Raw genomic sequence first — 14658 nt, 5'->3', positions numbered from 1 at the left:
GGAATAAACGCTTTTGTCTCATACTGAAGACAGTGCCAATTCTGTGAGCGGTAGTCATAAACGTGCACTTTTGCGAGTCGTCACGCAACTAGTTTGCGAAGGGTTGTAAAAGACTGAAACCGACATTTATAAGTAAACTGACCAGGTTAACTATAGCAACCAGCAATCCAGTACAGTAATGTTCGCTTATAGGTGTAAGAAAAAAGTATTAAATATGATAACAAAGCAATGGCCACGATAATGAGGTATGGGTGAAATGTGAACATATAAACCTTGTCGTGACTATTTTTTAAAGTCAAAAGTGAAAAGTCGGGACAGATGCGCTGGCGCGTCCGCAGGACGTGCAGAAGGTCTGCAAAGTGTTTCCGGTAGTGAAGCTAGCTGAGTCGGCCGGAAGTTTTCACTCCTTTCAGGGTATGGTCTCATGGGATTTAAGCCTATCGCGCTGATTCGCACGTTTTAGGCGCTGAATGATGCGCACGAGATAGCGTGGACAGAAAACATTTCATGCAGCGAGTTACAGAAAGCTTTGCTCATTTTTTCCAACTCTGTATGTTTAATCAAAACGCAGATTTGTGAGCTGATATCAAAAACCTTCATTTCGTGACCACATAGCCCTTATCTTAAAGAGGGACCAAATTCTAGGACCGCCGTAAATACTCTCAAATTCTCGTTTTCGAGAGGCATCAAGTTCCAGGAGCACCATAATGTCTGTGCCATGTCCATGTCAAGAAATCCCGGATTGGCCTATGCCGAAAAGGAGGCCCAAAACTACCATTTCGTCTGCAAAAGTCCCAGTGTTTTCAAGAGGCACCCAATATGCCTGAGGACACCACGGAGGGTCCCAAACCTTCATTCGTAAGGGGCATCAAATTCCACGTGCACAACAATGCTGCGTCTCCCACCCTGAACGAAATCCTGGATTGTTTCCCTGGGCGTGGCGGACACCAAAAGCCTAATTTCGGGAACCGTGACCTTTATTTTAACGAGGAATTCATGACTTTCACCCTGACGAAATTCCTGATTGTCTTGGTCTTCACCGTTTGACTAGGTGACAAGGAAGTCATGACATTTATTTTTCAGGGACACCAATTTCCAGGGAATGCACAAATGTTCTCAAAATATTTGAATTCAAGAGACAGAAAATTTCAGGGGAAATTGCAATGTCCATGGGGCTCCGTTGCGAAATCCGACATCGGCCCATTCGACGAAGAGATTCCCAATGCGTGTTTTGTGGCAGCGGTATTGGTGTGTGCCCAGCCTGACCTGCTGCACATGTCGACAATGGCGAAATCTGTTAAAAATCAGTGTTCGTCAATTCTATATATATATATATATATATATATATATATATATATATATATAAATATAGATATGCCTTCCACCATTCACTTTTGACGCTGGCTTTTGGACACTGACGATAGCGTTCCAATCCACGGCACCATTGCTCGCAGCAAAGTATACCGAAGCCATGCAGCACCTGGTAAGTGACCTTGTGTAATTTTTCACGAATTTCTCACTTGCCCACGATCTGCTGGACTCTAAGAACGTATGATTAATGCGTATGTCGTCAAAGGTGTCAATATGTAATTAATCTAAACGAATATTGAGTTCTACTTCGCCGATGCAGACAGATATAGCACGAGTGCAAAGTGGTACTGCACTGGTACTCTGGTGCTAATCGATGGCTTTCAAGCGCATCTTGTCTTTTGCTTCTCAGAGGAAAATTCCGTTGAATGGCGCCAACTTGTGTCGCATCCACATGCCTACAACGCATACAAATAAATGTTAAACACGCGCCCAGGTGGGTGTCAACTTGACACCCAGAAGGTTTTGCCGGAATGATCTTCGAACAGCGCGGCTTAGCATCGCCAAATAGTTCACAGTTATAGAAAACTTAACAGCGAACCGCTTTGTACAAACAAGTTAGATACAGCTTGTAAAGTCACTGACCTACGGCAGGTCAAAGTCAGGCCTTGGATTCAACGAAGACAACTTCAAGGGAATGGTCGTTCAATCTGATGCAACAACAGAGTGTTACACGAAGCCATAAATGTATGCAATAGTTTCCTTGGCAGCACAACGACTAAATCAACAGATAACGCTCACTTAGGATCAGGTATGAAGGCCAGGCCAAGGTTAGCACGAACTTGTTTTATTACTCTAGAGCATTTGCTACAGAGTAGTTTTTTTAGGACCATACTGCCTAGTGTAACCGTTGAAGCTTATTCAAATGAAACCGTAAAATCAGTCTTGTATGAGTTTGGTAACCATGATCTTCGGAAGGTCACATAAGGTCACTTATCTGAAAGGAGAAGCAGTGATATGTTGCTTAGAATGAATATATAGGTTCATGGTGGTTGAATGAAAAGGTTCTGGGCACTCTGGACACCAGTCTAATGTTTGAACATGTTCAACCCCTTTTGACCTGAATGTGTCAAAGGCGTTTCTAATTATCTTGTTTTTTTACATCTTGGGGCTCAAATTGACCCCCGTAGAATGCCTTCGTCCAGCGATTCGGCTCACCTCAGTCAGAGAGAGACGTGTAGCGACGCGGCGATCTGTATTGGACCGAGTCCAGTGGCGTCCTGCCCCTGCTATCTCAGGCAGGCACGGCGTAACATTTAGTTCGGGCGAACTACCACTCGTAAGTAAGCTTGCATACACGCACCTATCACGCGTGCCCTATGGTCCACCACGGGACGGCGGTCAGCGCCCGCGGCGATAGGTCGCATTCCACCGCGTGGCCGAGGCCGCGCCGCGACACGGCATGGACGGCACGCTGTGCCGCCGGGTCGGCTGGGCGTGCTCACAACACCCAGCACCCGAGAGAAAACTATTCAACCGGCCGCCCAGCGCGTGTTAAAACGCGCCAGGGTGGCAGGTTGGTTACCCTTCGCTCGGGTAAAGGGTCGATTTGAGCCGACTCAGATCCGAGAAATTAAAAAAGCTAGAAACACCAAATTCACAGGCTGTGTTGACCTGTACGTGACCCCACTTAGGTCAAAATTTGAGGCTTCTTGGTTGCGAGCTTCGGGTCAAATAAGGTAAAACAAGTTAAACTCCGGGCTGGTTTCCACAGTGCCCCAGAATCTGGATAACTGTTTTAAGCAAAATATCGCATGTTAATTTTAGGTCCATGACCTTGTTTGACCTTTCGGAGGTTATGGTGACCAAAGTCATACAAGACTACTTTGAGTTTTGCATTTGAACAAGCCACATATACTAGGATAGACAGTGTGTTCCTAAAACAAAACGTTGAGCTTGGCCATTTTGAAGCATCGACCTATTCTGACCTTTAATGAGTCTATGCAAAATGTATATCGCGGTTCCTGTTATCAACAAATTTGAAATGAGCACCAGAAACTACTTCCTGCAGCAAGCCCTACAGTAATAAAACAGGTTGGTTTTGACCTTAGTCTGACGTTCATACCTGACGTAGGTCAACGTAATGTGCTCATTCGATTTTTGTGTTGCCCAAGAAAGCATCTCAGAGATGTATGGCTTCGTCCAACAATCCGTTGTTGCATCAGATCGAGCGATTCCCTAGAAAATGACTTCGCTGACACCATGACCTGATTTGGACCTGCCATAGGTCAGTTACCTTACAAAGTACATCTCAATTTTCGAGCCAAATGATCCGCTTTTGAATGGTCTACAGCTAGCAAAATTTGGTGCGGGTACTCTAAGTCGTTCGGAAACCATTCCGGAAAAACCAGGTAGTGTACCCCGGTGACCGTGGTGCACCTCTCCGGAATATTTGGCTAGTGCCGGAGCATGCATGGGAAGTTAAATATACTTCATTTCCCGAGGCGAAAAAGTTGCTTATGTAATGTCCACTGTTACTTTATATCTTTTTTAACGCGGTTTTTGATGATGATCTTAGCTTCGTCATTTGTGTTTCCTGCCGGTTACATCAGATATCCAATTAGCACTTAAGTTACGCTAGTTACGGCAATTATTTTGTTAGTTTTTCTAGCCAATTTGGTAACTTCCTGGGTTGCTTACGTACTCTAAAAAAATTCAAGTTTTTATTTATTTTTATCTGGCTTGAGAGTCAACTTTTCTTTCTGTGTATACTTAACTCGGGACCACCGGGAGGGAAGTATAGCACGCCTCCGAGATTGTGCCCCCTCCAGCACGCCCAACCGAAGGGCAATATGACGTGCGACGAAGCTATGTACCCCGTATGTACCTTAGGCTTTAAGCCCCTTCAGATTACACCTTATTCGTGACCCGCTTGAAGAACCTGTGACCCGTTTGATCGCGCACGCCGACGGTCGAGGGAGGTCGATGAGAGCAGTGTAGACGGGCAGCTAAGGATTATGGCTGCTTAGTCATCTTTAGTGTCAAAGTTGACAGGCACTCGGTCGTAACCTGTCTGACCGTCTGACACGCACAGGGTATTCATGTCTCTCGAGCAGCGAATGCTAACGAGGTTGTGCCGACGCGGTTGCAGTCACTAATGAAACACGCGCTCGTGTGCTGTCCATTTGCAGTGACTTGGTTGCGTCGCTGCATATCCAGCGCACGCCGTGTCCTGACACGTGACGCAGAACACGTCACATTGGCACGTGACACAGGCCGAGGAAGCTGGCTGCCGGACTGAGGCGGTGCGAGCTGTGACTGGATTCCCGTGTGCTTGCCGCGAGCGGCAGTAGGGTGCCCCCCACGGCTGTGGGTGGCTACCCGGGTTCGCGAACCGGGTCGATAGCGCCTCGCCTATGGACACGTTCTGGGGCCCGCCGAGAGCCGCGCAGGGTCGCCGTTGGAACGTTGGTCGCCGCGTGGCGTGGCGGGATTTGCGTCTCCCCCATCCGGGTGATCGGGGCACGCTGGGTCCGGGTCCCACTGGGTCCCCCTGATCTGGTCCGAGTGATCATATATCTTCCGTGTCTGAGCGATCTCGGGTCACCAGTGCAATCGCGCGTAGTGATGCGCGCCCCTGCCCCGCACTGTGCTGGCCTTCATAGCCATGCAGGGGTGCAGCCTGGGATTCGTGACGGGGGTTGGCTACCTGGATTTGCGGCGTGGGGGAGGGACGGCGAACAGAAACTCTTTAAGATCGGGTACAATCTCTGTTCATAGAACGTGCGCACTGCGATCAAAATACAGACGCCACACAGGCAAATAGGTATAGCATCAAACTGTCGGTGTACATGACCCTGAGACCGCGCTTGCGGATCAACCACAAGGGTTAGATGACATAACCATTACAGAGGATGAAGTAATGAGAGCGCTCAGCTCTCTCGATCCCAGCAAATCATGCGGTTCTGACAACCTCCGGGCAAAAATATAAAAAGTTACTGTCATATTGATAAAGACTCTGCCCAATAAACTCTTTGACATGTCACTAAGCACAGGTATCTTTACTTCCACTTGGAAAGAAGCAAAGGTTCATCCTATTTTCAAAAACAAAGGGTCGTGCTCGGATCCTGCTAACTACAGATCAGTCAGTTTACTTTCTTGTGTGTCGAAAATTATTGAAATAATTTTCTTTAATAGTATCTATCAACACATAATTGTGAATGTATTTGTCTCTGAAAAACAAAGTGGGCACCGTCCAAAACAAAGCACACAAATTCAGCTTGGGTATTTAATTAACAATCTTTACGCAGGTTTTGGACCGAATCAATGACTTTACAGCCAGCCACTTGGACATTAATATATATTTTGACAATATATAACATAAGGATATTTTACTCAAGTGCAGGAGCTATTGTGGTTTGTCAGGAACTCTCCTAAATTGGCTACGATCATATCTTTCAGACGGTTAGCAGAAAGTCACGGTAGGCAACAGTTTAAAAACCCCAGTACCATACATGCTGGATGCCCGCAGGGGTCGGCTTTGAGACCTTTCCTTGCGCCTGTATAGCTTAACGACCTAGCCGACAAGCCCGACAACGACATATTGTTTACCGACGATACCACGTCATACATAGCTCGCTCACGCGATCCAGTGAGTTTAAAAACAGCATTCCAACACGACTTACATAGCACACGAGAGCTCAGCAAAGACTGGCTCGACACGTTCAACGTCACGAAAGCAATTCAACAAACATTTACCAACATAATCTGACATAACCCACCGCAGCTGACCTTTAATGGCCAAAAAATCTCTTCTGCTGCAATCCACAAGCACCTTGGCCTGACAATATCTGCTGACCTGCACTTTCAGCAGCACATTACTGACACCCTCTCCAAAAGTCGTAGAGTCCTTAAGCCTCTTTACCCACTTTCGCGCCTCCACATACTCTCAATGACATATATACGGCTTCCATTATTCATTTGTTGGGTCGTTGTGACGTGGTATACGATGGACTTGTGACGATCAGTGACTCCCTTGGACTTGAAAGATTACAGCACAGAGCAGCTAGACTAATCACCGGTGCACACTACAGAACACAAACTCCGCACTGTTAGACGATTTGGGATGGAACACTCTCAAGCCACTAAGAAACATAACAAACGGGCGCTGTTACACAACGTCATCCACAACCAACATCAACTGCCAACAAGCGTCACTGCACCTCTACCGACACACGAGCACTTGCAACATTACAAAATGCAATGACACTCACATATCCACTGAACAGAACATCAGCATACCAAAATTCCTACATTCCATTAACTACGAGAAGAAGGAACCAACTCTCGCTTCAGTTGTAATCTCTCCAGTCTTCTCGTTCCCTCAAACGGGAAACATACCAGCGCTGTGGTGTGGCTGCGCCTGCAGTGTATCACAGCGTTGGATCCAGGTATGGTAACATCGTAAGGACTAGCCTAAGATTGGGAATGTCGGACCTTAATGTTCACATGTTCGGAATTCAAAATCCAACTACACCTAGTCCCTCTTACTTGTGTGGCTATCCATATGAAGACTATAAACAATTGTATTGAACTGTCCTCGCTATCACGAAATCAGAATTCCAGTTCTACGTAAAGCGGATTGTCGGGCAAATTAGTATCTATATCGGAGGTAACGGTTTACAAGACTGCGCTGGGAAATATATCTCACAACTTTTCCAAGCATTTATTTTTCAGACCAAATAATTCGCCTAAAAACTTCCAGCGGGCGCAGTTAGGAGACAAGTCAATGAGTGGCATTGCCGGGCCGGGCGTCCGCCGCCGTCCCGGAACGCCTATATGTGTAAACCGAAGCGGCGGTGGACGCCTGGCCCGCCTCGGCTTGCGGATCGGACGAGTGGGCGGTGGGTCGTATATTCCTTGGCTGCGATGAGCATATTTTGTTATTGTTAGCAGAGGCGCTCAGCTTTAAACATTTCACTTATGCGCCAATCCGCTCGCCACATTATTTACTGCTTCATGTCCATAATCGAACATAAACATCAACCAATCAATTCCTCGGCAACCCAGCAATCCTGTCTCTGAGTTATTGCTGTCTGCGGTCGACATGTCACTTCCCATGGAGGTCAGTGAGAAAAAAACGAAAACATCTGCTTGATCATCACATAACTGAGTTTGCGCCCTGAAAGTATTTTCACTATCATCACACTTTTAAGTTCCATCACACTTACAAATATCCACAATGTCATGTAAAACACTGCGCACGTCCCTGACGGGCGAGCCAAAACTGCATAAACTTTGCTCAGATAACTAAATTTGATGAAGTTTACCGAAACCAAAACATTCTTGGAACAAGGAGAAACGACGAATGCGCAGTAGATATCTCAGAGGGGTGCCAGCCGGATTCGGGTCCGTCCTATCGCCGCTTTCAATCATACAATTCTTACCGCCTGGCAGCTCTTGGTGCTCTCCTGAACTCTGGATGAAGATGAGTAAAGCTCAAAATGTTGAGTACAGTTAACACGATCGCTATTTAGCCTCACAACGTCGGTTCACCAGGTCGTTCTGGCATTATGAAAGTCGTGAACTCAACGTAAGAAATCTAAATTCAAAACTCCGAAACCCAGGAGCTGGAGGCCTTTTCTTCTTATATCAAGCATACCGTAACATCCACCGGACAGCAAGTACCGGCTGACGTAACTTTACGTGGATTACAGTCAGAAGTAAATTCCCCCCCCCCCCTCGGAAGTGTATTCAGTAATGTCAGGAAGCAGTTCAGCAGGCAGCAGTAGCGAAGACGTAGCAGTAGGCAGCAGTAGCAACGGTGGCTCACAATTTGCAGCCGGTGTGGCTGCGCGGCCACGGCCTGTGGGTGCCGTTTTCAGATTTAGTCCGAGTTTCTTTTGAACTGCTGGATTAAAGTACACGCTAAGCAATGTTTTTTCGCGACCGAACTACCATTCTACTGTGTAGTCTCAAGTTAACGGCAAGATTCAATGGCAAAATGTTAACGTAGCGTAATGTTCGGCACAGCCCGTCCTCACCTTTGATTTCATCTGACCTTCCGGGCGGCCGCTGCCACCGGCCGCAGACCATGTCTGTCATGGGTAAATGGCGAGCGCTTAAAGCGACTCGATTCCATCCCGCCATGGGTTGGTGGATCGAAGAGAAAGCGTTTAAACCAAATGAGCTGTCGGGACGGACGGTTCCTGAGCAAAAATTCGGCTATTTTGCCTGACGCCGCAGTCTTTGGTGCTTGACCCCGCACCCACCGGTCCATGACCCGGCATTCTCCGGTCCGCGATCCCGCACTCTCCGGTCCGAGACCCTGCACCCTCTGTTCCGTGACCCCGCACCCTCCGGTTCGTGACTTCGCATTCTCCGGTCCGTGACCCTGCATCCTCCGGTTTATCACCCCGTAGTCTCCGGTCCGTGACACCGCACCTCCCGGTTCGTGACCCTGTACGCTCTGGTCCGTGACCCCGTACCCTCCGGCCCGTGACCCCGCACCTTCCGGTCCTTAATATGACGTCAGTGGCCGGCCCGTGATTATACAAGTTCGTTCTGGCCAGTTCGTTGCGACGCCCTTTGGGCCTGGCCGTACCTTTGGCTGCCGGTGGCGCGATGGCGGCTCCGCGGGGGTTTCAGCCGTCGCCGTGCGGGCTGAACCAAGGCGGAGTCGGCCGGCCCCATGTGCTGTTCATGAGCGCCCACTAAGGCCAGCGAGCCCCGCTGCCGGCCTAAAGAGCGGCCTAAAGACCATTTCTGGCGACCGTCATTCGAGTACACGGCAGCGTCTCAAAGCGACCGTACCCGATTACACCCACCGACACGTCGATTAGGCGATGTAGTCGCTGGGTGGCCGGGCACGCTGGTCCCAATCCGGGTCAGCCCGCGCTGGGAGGGCCTGGCAGCAGGACCAGCGCCCAGTGCGGGAGTGGGAGCTGGTCGCGGTGCCAAATAGCTGATGCGGTGGCTAGCAGTCCAAGAAGTGGACGATAGATTGATGACAGAAACGTTGTTTAGATTGGTGACAAAAACGTATCGGTCTTTACAGCACCGCGAAGTGGTGCTTGAGTCTGGTGGTGAACGGGAAGAGTAAAGGCGGAATCTCTGTTTGTCGTGCTGCTTTGGTTGTAAATCCCTTCAGAGGACAGCAACAAAGTTGTAAAAAATATTCGCCAAGTGCAATCTTTGAACGGTGCGAATTAATCTTTTGGGGCATTCAGAAACATTAGTTTTCGAATGATGTCTCTGAATACGCTTGACACTCACCAACTGGCATTACTTGCAGTGGCTAACGCCGTTCGGTTTTAAGAAAACTGTGACACAAGCCATCACTATTCTTGCTCCCCGCAATTACTGGCGTATCATAAGGGCTTTATGACGCACTCAGCTGCTGAGGCTATATGGCGCCACCAGCCTCTCACCCTGGCGGGAAGAGCGGGCACCGCGGGGAATCGAACCCCGTATCTCAGGTTTCCCAGACGCGCGGTGGTTAACATAGGGACATTAACCACTGCGCTATCGGCACCCGGCGAGCATTTTCAAATCTTTGGATGGCATTTGTTTTACTAGTTGGTTCTGAAAAATAATAAACGTTCTCAGAGAAACAAGGATGGCTTTGTACGTTTCTTATTTCGACACAGTCCATTCAGCCCTAATGTGACCCCATATTTATTTCCGGAAAAGGGGCTCCTTTGAATGCAACACTACGGGTCACATTGCTGTTCCCGGTCAAGGCCCGAAGGGCCATTCTGTCCCACCACGGTGTATTTTCCGGCCGTCATTTTGGCGACACGGGGCGGCATCCCCTGGCCGATCCGGAGGACGCGGGAGGCCTTTTGAGCCGCGTTGCTGAACCCGGATTGACGCATGCACGGTCCTCAACGCAACAACATCCCTGCTCGCCGCAGGTGGTCAAATGATTGGCGCATGGACTCGAATTGGGATTAAAAGACTCATGCTGGAATTGGGTTGGAGGCGGGCCCACCGTTCGGTACTGGGGGTCCTGACTGGCACATATCTCTTCTACTACCTTAATAGTGAGCACTCGTCACACGTTATTATGTTTCGTTCAATTATCAGAGAACCCTGACCACCACAGGAGGCCCCTTTCATTTGGGCTTCCGTCCCTATCCTTGTTAAGAACATCTTCCCCTGACCGATTCGAGGCCCTTTGAGACAGAACGTGCTGTTAGGTACCGTGGGCAGCTGAACGACATAGGAGCCCGACCAATTTAAATCGCGGGTCCGGCCCTGTCCCTGCTTGGGAGATGGGCCCACAGAACTCAGACCAACACAGCGCCGACTTTTCGTTATTCGTGATCTCTGACCGAAATTGTGGAACGCTCTATCTCAGGGACACCTATCGGTACAAGAGACCATCTTACTGACATTTGAGGGACCTCATGTGACCTACAGCCAGCCACTCGGACCCTTCAGCGATCATATCGGGCCCTTGATCTTTGGTCTCGAGAGACCCTTGGGCCCCTCTTCGGGCCCCCTCAAACATCGCTCCGACTCGGGGTCAGTTGCCACCACAGGATCCTTGTTCGGCACGGTGGTCCCTATCCGACACAGGAGCCCCTCATTGTGTCAGGGACCCCGAACATTGAAAATCGCGGACCCCGGCCTCGCTCCTGCTTGGGAGATGGGTCTCAAGAGCTCAGACGGATATGGCGCCGGCTATTCGGTGTTCGTGGTGTCTAACCGACTCACACACCTGCATTGTCTCAGAGGTTCCTCAAACGGTGCAAGATGACCTCTGATTGATATTTCTGGTCATACCCCTACGGGCCGCAATTTTTTATGCGACCTACAGCCAATCCTTTGGTCCCTTTTGCGCTCCAACCGAGCCTTGGATCGTCGGTTCCGGTAGGCCGCCCGGGCCCCTCTTCGGACCTCATCGAACACTTCCCTTGGTCGGTTCGGGGCCGTTGCGAGAGCATGGCCCTCTGTGAGGTGCTGTGTGCTTCTGACAGAAAGAAGCCCTCAATCATTGTAAATCACTGGCTCCGACTTTAAAGTTGATTGGGATGTGCGTCCTCAGGCCCATACCGACACGGAGCCGACTATGTGGTGCGGTGGTACCAGACCGACAACTTACCGTATCAACTTAGCCGACCGACCGACCGTATGAACTTAGCAGGCCCCGGCTCGGCGTTAAGAGCCCTCTGGCCGTTATTTCAGAGTCCGTCTTCGCATTTCGGGGCCACTGAATAAGATTCCTACCAGCCCAATTATGCCCTCAGACTCTCCAATCAGGCCTTGGATCGTCGGACCCGGGCGCCCCTTAGTCTCTCTGGGCCTCCTCAGACACTGTCTCTGGCCGACTCTGGGACCCTGGGCAACACAGGGCCCCTGCTAGGCGCTGTGGGGCCCCGAGCAATGTAAATCGCTGGGTCCGGCTTTGCCCCTGATTGGTAGATGGAACTTTAGACCCATGCTGCCACGGAGCCGGCTTGCTTTGCTGGTGGTGCCTGACCGAAATACAGGCCCTTATCGACTCAGTAGGCCCCAGATCATCGGGCGGGGCCCTCTAGCTAACATTGGAGTGCCCGGCCCTGTGGGCCGGGGCCCTTGAATGAGACCTCCGGCTGGGTTTTCGGGCATTTCGGGCGTCCAAGTCGGAACCTTGATCGTAGGTTGCGAGGGGCCCGAAGGGCCCCTCGCAATGTCCAGGTTTTGTATAATGCCAGTGAAATTAAATTGGAATATACAACTTTGATAGTTTTCCACTGATGGATATTATCAGCACGTTGGTGATTCCCACGGCCCAGTAAAGGCGCCGGGATACCAAGCTCTACAACGTGTTGAGCGTGCAATCGGCAATACATCCGCCGGGGTTGCGCACTGGCCGGTCGACGGGGCTGCCGTGCAGCGAGGCTTTTTCAGGCGCGCCAGAATGCTAATTGTTTCTGTTTATAATTCGTTTAGCCTGCAGCTTCCATTGGGATGCTGGTAAATTCAGTTTGGTTCACATGCTCTGCTAGCCGCAAGGCAGACGCAAAAAAGTATCACAACGAAAAAGGATTGCGAAATTTGGGACAGGTGGGAGACCGTACGTGAAACAAGAGTACGGCCAGAACAAAAGTGCCATCCCGGTGGTGCAGAGTACGGCCAGAGCAAGGGTGCCATGCCATCCCGGTGGTGCAGAGTACGGCCAGAGCAAGGGTGCCATCCGGTGGTGCAGAGTACGGCCAGAGCAAGGGTGCCATCCCGGTGGTGCAGTACGGCCAGAGCAAGGGTGCCCATCCCGGTGGTGCAGAGTACGGCCAGAGCAAGGGTGCCATCCCGGTGGTGCAGAGTACGGCCAGAGCAAGGGTGCCATCCCGGTGGTGCAGAGTACGGCCTGAGCAAGGGTGCCAACCCGGTGATGCAATGTTGCCTGTTGAAACATCCCGAACTACTGATTCAAGCATTCCTCACGTCCCGACGCGGGCAGTAACATGAAGGAGCCCAAGCCTTCTATAATCACACTCAACCAGAGCTGGTTCCTTTGCGCCCATCTCCATTGGACCCAGAGTTGTACTCTCGCACTTCCAGCGACAGGTAATACAACTCGGCGGACGGCGGCGGCCAGTTTTCAGGCTGCGTGGACGGGACGCACGTCCCGATTCGAACGCCGAATCTGCAAAACGCCATGTACAAGAAGTACCAAAACTACGCGTCCATAAACCACAGGGCTGGACCATCTACGCGGCTCCGACGCACTGCTCGCGTGGGGTCCACAATGCCAGGGATAGCGAGCCTCGCCGAAATGTTAGTGCCTCTACATGTAGAACATACCTCAAATGCAACACGTTTGCCCCTTAGTAAGCACAACTGAGATGGAACGGCATATTCAGTATCAAACAATGTCTCTGACCACCAGACCAATGTGTACAGTATCTCAACGAAATGCTAGTAAGTTGCTTCAAATTGCCTCGTCCGGAAGTTACAGGTATGTTCCAAAGCAGTTAGTTTAGTAACCGAGCTGGTAGCGTTCTGCGTCAGAGTAAGCCAGGGACCAGCGCGTCATGAGGTCTGCCGTGGCTCCTGACCCAGCAGCGGCACCTGCATCTCCAGAGAAGTCGGCGTAAGACAGCAGCGATGACCCAGATGTGTGTGTTTACAATAGCGTTTACGTCATGTATAAAATACATTTACGAACCGCGAAAGGCGTTTCCACGATCCAAGTAGTCGTTTGCGTGAATGTGGGGCTCCTGATAAGTTTTACAGCATTATAAAAGACGATGGCTGGAGAAAGCCATCTCATTATCGAGCAGTGAAGTTCGAATCAAAGAGGCGGGTCAAGCGAAACTGTTTCTGACAGGAAACTTCATCCTGTTATCATCCTGCATAACGCATGCCAGATGGCAAGTGACCATGGGGAGTGGCTCGGAGGTGGAGGCGGACAAGAGGCCGAGGCAGGCGGTGACGACCTGGTGGCCGCCCTCGACGGGGGCGGAGCGGCGGAATAACGTGCTGACTAGGAGCGCCAGAACACCGTCATCCGGCCGCTCAGCTGGGCAGTTGGTTATTGGTGCACGTAAGCTGACGTATGGGCTGAGCGTGTTCCGTGAACCACTGCAGCAGCTAGAACTTGTCGTGACGCTGCTGGCAATAGTTTCGTGACACCATGTCTTCCGCCGTTCAACTTCATGCCTCTGATAAAAATCCATGAATGAAGTGGAGGTGGTACTACGTTGACGAAACAGCGGAGCGCGCCATGCCCGCCTCAATTGTTCGTTGCATATATATATATATATATATATATATATATATATATATATATATATATATATATATATATATATATACGGAAAAACACTCTCCGCGCAGGCTCAATGGACATCAGAACAGAAAACCAATGCAATCACGGGGGTTTCTGGGCATGGGGTATTTACCAGATGCTTCAGCAGCCGGGGGGGGGGGGGGGGGGGGGCATACGCATATTAACCTCAGCCCGCGCTTCCGCCGTGCGCTTCTCGTCAGGTATGCTGATGAGCCGCCGGTTCCTCCCTGCAAGAGGTCGCCGGTCGGGCTCAGATGAGGCGGGCAATGCATGGCGACAGGCCGCCGGCGGCGGACAGCCGGCTGTCGACGGTTCGGCTCGAACCAGCACAGGGGGCTGGAGCTCGGGCCCGAACCAGCACAGGGGGACTGGAGCCCGTCACAAATGATAATATTTAGCGCCAGATCCCAAAGGAGATAATGTGTGCTCCTACCATCCGTCCGTAGTGCTTCCTGCATCCCATGACGATACGGTTCTGCCGCCCGCGACGTTCGTCATGGCCGCCTCGTCCTCTCGACCTGAAATATATGGGTGACTCAAAAACAACGTCAATGCGACAATTACCACGGATT

General features: G+C 50.5%; 1 pseudogene; it reads left to right on the top strand.

The window, feature by feature from the left end:
- The first annotated feature begins 8455 nt into the window (after positions 1-8455).
- The window catches only part of LOC119102707 (glutamate receptor ionotropic, kainate 2-like), a 137342-nt pseudogene continuing 131139 nt past the window's right edge, over positions 8456-14658 (top strand).

This window comes from Pollicipes pollicipes, unplaced genomic scaffold (genome assembly GCF_011947565.3).
Source record: "Pollicipes pollicipes isolate AB1234 unplaced genomic scaffold, Ppol_2.1 Scaffold_5724;HRSCAF=6776_pilon_pilon_pilon, whole genome shotgun sequence".
Lineage (NCBI taxonomy): Eukaryota > Metazoa > Arthropoda > Thecostraca > Pollicipedomorpha > Pollicipedidae > Pollicipes > Pollicipes pollicipes.
Note: the sequence above shows the minus strand (reverse complement) of the source record. Positions and strands in the feature narration are given on the sequence as shown.